A 6,078-nucleotide genomic window follows, 5' to 3' on the forward strand; every position below is an offset into this window, starting at 1 on the left:
TAACAATCCCATTCATTTCGAGGTAAGCATAACCCACTTTCAATTTAAACCTCTTAATTAAATATTTGGATTTATATTTATAGCAATGTAATATAAGTTCCACGATGGGATAATTTATGTGGAGTTGGCACAACCCCAAAAAGGCTAAAATAAAATAGTTTCAAGTTCCTTCAAACCCAAATGGTTTGCAAATTCTTTTCTTTGGCAAGATTTTATAATTCTTAAACACCGCTCTCTCTCTTCCCGGTGTTTCGTTTCGCGCCACCATGGCCGAGCTGCGCGCGCCTCCGGCCATGGACGCTGTCGCGCAGCTGCGGGCCCCCTCGCGCTCTTGCACCTCCCGGCAGCCGCTTGTTCTCCTCTCGTCGCCCGCGCCCCTCGCCTCTCAACAACCTTTACTCACTCCTCCTCTTTGCCTCGCCAAGGATGTTCAATGGTATTGCATCGTCTTCTCCCGTTGGCTCTCGGGGCTGCTTGTTGATTCCCAGGTGCTTTTGTTGATATTTCAGCTAACTCGGAAACGTATATCAACTGAGACGACTCAACATAATAGAACAAGGTGGGATTATTCAACACCCAAGCAAACTTTAATTAAAAACATGCATGAATCGATTGGAATTAACCTTGCTTTGTTCGGCTCAAGGGCCAGGGTAATTGGGCCTATCTCCGTATTCTCACTCCACCAGGCTACGTTTGGCTGGGTGGGCAAGAATATTTGGCAAGCTTTCGAAGGAAGATTACTAAGAAGCTAACCCAGTTTTTAATGGCAACTTGGGGGCGAGCCCAACTAGTTGTGGCTGTAGCGTGAGAACGGGAGGTCGAAACTTCGAACCTCACGGCTAGGAATGTTTTTCGCAGGTAATAGAAGATGGTGGGCTAATTAACTAAAAACAGAGGGGGTTTGGACATGCTATTAGTACCACCTCGTTTATATTATGATTTTGTCTATATGAATGGTGAAAGCGTATTACGACCAGACGGAAGCGTATTGTGACGGTAAACCTGACAAAGTCAATCCGTGCTTTATTATTAGGGAAAGATTACAACTACCAGTACAAATGCCCGTGCGTTGCACCGGGCGAAAAAGAGACACAACCAGCTCGATATTTCATTGTGCACTATTTTATATATATCCAATTTTAATAAACATCGATAATAAGGTAATATTGATTATTACTTTTTGTAGAATCAAGTTTGGACCTGAAGAAGCCAACTTAGCGTTCTTCGTCAGTTGCAAGAGAAGTTTTGCATGGAATATTTTGTCAATCGTTTTTTTTTCTTTTCTGGAAAACATTAAAATTTCCTTATTTTTTATAGAAGTTAAGGTTTACATAAAAATTGGAACACTTCTTCAAGAATCTTAAACGTTTATGAAAATTAGAACATCTCTAAAAACACATTTTTAATAGATATTTTTTTCTTTAAAGAATGTTTTGATTTTTTTGTACATTTCTAAATGAATTTTTTAAGGATTTTTTATGATTTTAAAAAAGTGCAAACATATTTTTTTGAAACAAAAATAATGTGAACATGTGTAAAACTGTGAACATTTTTAAACTAATTTCTTCAGGATGCAAATTAAACCGACCACATGCAAGGTCGGGTTCTATGCTCTACATATAGTTATAAATCGAAAGAATTGATCTTAAGATTACTAAGCAAAACCAAATATAAGAGTAAGAAGAAGACCCAAATGAGTAATTGGAATGTATCAAGTCCTGAAGAATCATCTTAGGTGTCTTACAGTTAGTGGGCGGACACAAGACCACCAGTACAACACTACCCATTTTCCGATCAATTGTTTCGTCCAAGCACCATCAACTGCTCATTATGGAGAGTCGAAGAGCATTGAGCAACCATTGAAACAAAGCGGCTACAAGCTAACTCTTTCGGCTGATCTCCAGCAACAGAGGCGGCAAGGTGGCGTCAGAGAGGGTCAGGTCAAGCCTGACGAACGTGTCCTTCAGGAATTTGCGTCATTGCCACACTTAAAAGCTGGAATTTGTATTTCAGGGAGACTGTGTTGAGGGACAATGGACCTTAGCTTCTGGCACATAAGAAGATCCTATAAGACAAACTGTACTTCATGAATTGGAGTAAGACAACTATTGTCATTATTCTTCTGAACAACTAATAAAATGAAATCATCGACATACAACTCACATTTAGCATGCCTACTTCATGAAGCACGACCTTCTACCAGAATAAATAATAGTATAATTCTCAGAAAACATATTTGTGTTTTGACTGACTTAAGGAAACAGAAGTTTTAGAATGTTTTCTTCCCTGACGGAAACTTGTTTTGCTTCCCTCACACTATTACTTCCAATACAACATATTAGATACAGATTTTTTTTATATATTAATTTTCTTTTTATGGAAGAAACATGCTTGTGTAGAATGGTAGTGTTATCATGTTTAGAGTTAACTACCAAACATTAAATGTTTGGCACATAGCATTTTTGCAGCTTGATAGACAATCAGAGAGGTATTGCAAAGCAGGAGCATGTACCAGATAATTTGCAGAATCACAACATCTGGAGGTGTCTTCAAAGTTACAGGATTGTTCTATGTCACTTAAAAAAGTTAAATCGCTATTAGATTAAGGGACTGCATTCCTTCTACAAAGTTACTACTCGTACAATTTTAGAAACACACCCAATGCAGATTTGTATGAACAACCTAAACTGCAGTTTCAGACTTTTAATACCACTTGACACCAATATTATTAGAAGTATAGATGGAAGTGCATACTTCGTGTTTATCACATCGACTTGTGATAACAGAAAGGATAACTAAGCACAATGTGCACATGAACCACACTGCTAATTCAAGTCCAATAAACCACGTGATTTTCCAGGAAAAAGAATGTTATGTGATCCAAATGAAATTGTTATTTAGATATACATAGTGTCAATCTAAACTACTGTGGCCTTAAGAGAAGCAGTAGACATCGAGCTAGAAACATACTATAGGTAGATAAAATAAGGGCCAGGATCCAATATTCAGTGAGAACGCTTAAAACACGAAGTCGCCAAATCAAAATATGTCCATTTGCGCGCTTGTACAGAGATTGAACATGCTGAAACGCAGTGGAAGTAAATATCACATGGGTAGCTTATTATATTGTCCTAAAGTGATGTTCTCATACTGAAATCATATAGAAAGTACATAGCAGATTATATCGTCCTAAGTGATCTTGCTAGAGAGGATTATCTAGAGAAATGGCAAAGGAGAAATTAACTAACCTTGACCTGTTTGCGGCATTTGGCCCCCAAGGCAACCTGGGACATTTACAGATCCATATTTTACACACCTCATAGAGTCACCAGCATCTTGCCACGGTAGGCCAATACCTAGCCACTCATAGTACAATCATTGTCCATTGTTCTGGCTTGCTGCATTCCTGGATTGCAGTACACCTGAAATTGTAGGAGTTCATAACCTGGACACCACAGAGAAAGCATCATTGGTTGAAAAAATTCGTTGCTTTTCACCGGCTGTTGTAAGGGAAAGTACCAATCACCCCTTTGATCCTCCCTCTAATATCAACAAGCTGACAAAGTGGCAATGGAGCCCAAGGCTTAGCACATTATTTCAATCGATTTGTCTGCAACTTGTGTATGTCCTGCAGATTATAATTGAAGCGGTGCCAGACCCTATGGAAGGCAAGCCGAAGGAAGAGCACAAGTTTGCTAGGGAGGAGTGGCTGGGATTGCCCAGACACAATAGATCAGGAGCAGCAGCTTCAATCATCGGGGCGGGATCGCCGCTGCCACGGCGTAGAGACGCTGCTGGTGAGAAGCGACAAGAGGGGATACATGAGAGGTTTCCATGACCGGCAGCGCGGAGCTGTGGCAGCTGATTTTGCAGCAGAGTTAAGAAATGTCTGAATGACCACCTACAAGAACATGAGTTGCATCCCCTAGTTGATTTATTCCATGACCCCAATCCAGTTTCTTCACTCCATCCCTACATACAACAAACATATTGTAATGCATATGTTGACAACTGAGAGCTAAGATTGAAGAACAACCGAAGCAAAGAAACAATTGAGGTTCTTCCAGCAAAGAAATGAAGCACGACAACAAAGTTGATGCCAAAATTCAAAGTGTGAGCAATGGCCTTTCCGAGTAAAATAGCACATGTGCCATGAGGGAGAGGGCGGGCATTAGAGGAACCATACTGGATCCGGTCATGGCGACGGGCCTCTGGGTGCTGTGGCAGGAGTACTCGAGGCCGGAGATGCTGGTGATGTGCGGCCAAGGCTTTGGCGACGCAACAGATGTCATTAAGGCAGGAGAGGTGAGAGGAGGAATACCAGGGATGCAGTAGCAGTGGCGCCCATCTACCGTTTCCGGACACCGGTGAGCTCCGACCAAGGTCACCGCACCGCCCCTCCTTTCTCCCTTGTTATCTCCCTCACCACCGTGTCTCCTTTTTGTCCTGGAGCCGCGGATGCTATGGATCCTCTCGGGAAGCCGCTCTCCGGCCATCCTCCTCGTCACAGGCGAACCCCGCCTCGCCGAAAGCCTCCAGATCCGCCTCCCTGCCCCTGTCGCACACGAATCCATCCCCTGCAAGCTCCGGCCGCCGCGTTCATTCTGCGTCGAGCAGCCATGCCGCCTCCAACCGCTCGAGGAGCGCGTAGCCCGCCGGCGCGAGACTTGTGATGCGGCACTCCCCTCCCCCGTCGGGCACCATGTCCACGCGCGCCAGACCGGTGCGCGGCGGCAGGGCAGGGGGTGGCGGCGCACTGGAGGTGGAGACGGGATTGGAAGGCTGCGTTCCTTTTTTCTATCGCTCGCACCGGTTCGGTTGACTTATTACATGGACGGCGGGTTAATTCCTAAAAAGCACATGGACATTTGTATAAAAACGCCGCGACGCTGAACCCGAAGACTCAATCCGTGCTTTATTATTAGAGAGAGATTGTTATATTACAAGTTTATTATTTTTCCTGTTAACTTGGTCACATGTAACGATGCAATGCGAAGGTTTTTCAATTTTTTGATTTTTTTGAATTTTTTATGCCCGTTTCAAAATGCGGTCAAAACGGCGGGTTTGACTGTTCCTAGCTAGTGGTTGAATCTTTAAAAACTTTTGATGTTTCTATGATTAAATAGATACTTATGTATCTAGAAATGATTTTTGGGAAAAAATAAATAGCAAACTATGAGACAGCTGTAGTTCAAATTTGACCTGCTTCCGACTGAATCAGCGAAAATTTGTCTTTTTCACGAGAGGTGAATCAAAGCTTTTGACACACAACCATTTGGTCAATTGTGCATTAAATATGACCTAGTATTTTATAAAATTGATTTGGTCCAAATTTGCAACAATTATTTGGTAGGTCCTTCACAAAAAAACTTATTTTGGGCATTCGGAAAATGGAAAATGCTTTTTTCGTCCAAAGAAAATGAAAACTTCCTTAGGAAACATTGTTTGCGATTCCAATATGCACCCTTGAGCACAATATGAAATCATTTGAACAAATTTTCATTCAAATTTTCCCCGCTTCCTACTGAATGGGTGGAATTTGTTTTTTATAAGAGGTGGATCAAAAGCTTTTGACATGTTACTATTTGGTCAATTTTACATAAAATGTGGTCTAATATTTTTTAAAAATGGAGTTGTGCTATTTTGGAACAAATATTTGGTAGCTTCTTCATAAAAAAAACCTTTTTATCCACTAAAAAAATGGAAAATCATCTTTTTGTGCAAAGAAAATGAAAGACGTCGAACTATGGCATTGTTTGCCATTCTAAGTTGCACACTTACGAAAAAATAAGATCATTTTGACAAACTATGTCATTGTTATGTTTAAAAAAATTCAAAGTTTTGGGTCTAAAATTTTGAGATTCAAGTGTGAGATAGCCAGCCAATGAGACGCGAGGAACCGCTTTCGCGCAGATCACCAAATTGAACGCAATCTGAGCCATCCATCACGCATCCATCCAACGGTGGAGCTTCTCCCGAGAATCAAAAACCCTAACCCACCCACCCACCCTTCCCTCGACCCCCCAGATCCCCACCCGCCGCCACCCCCACTCACCCACTCCCCCCTCCCCTCGGTCC

At 41.9% G+C, this 6,078-nt stretch overlaps 1 long non-coding RNA gene across 7 annotated transcripts; it reads right to left on the reverse strand.

The window, feature by feature from the left end:
• Positions 1-1,671: 1,671 nt before the first annotated feature.
• Positions 1,672-4,781, reverse strand: LOC119316397. Of its 7 annotated transcripts, none has more exons than XR_005152971.1 (3): positions 3,249-4,781; positions 2,513-2,576; positions 1,672-2,047 (listed from the first exon to the last, which is right to left on the reverse strand). It is a non-coding gene; the product is annotated as an uncharacterized LOC119316397 (long non-coding RNA). The 7 variants fall into 7 exon arrangements; XR_005152969.1 differs by having other exon boundaries at positions 1,672-2,065; XR_005152972.1 differs by lacking the exon at positions 2,513-2,576 and having other exon boundaries at positions 1,672-2,044.
• Between the last annotated feature and the right edge of the window lie 1,297 nt (positions 4,782-6,078).

The sequence above is a fragment of the Triticum dicoccoides genome, chromosome 6A (assembly GCF_002162155.2).
Source record: "Triticum dicoccoides isolate Atlit2015 ecotype Zavitan chromosome 6A, WEW_v2.0, whole genome shotgun sequence".
NCBI lineage: Eukaryota > Viridiplantae > Streptophyta > Magnoliopsida > Poales > Poaceae > Triticum > Triticum dicoccoides.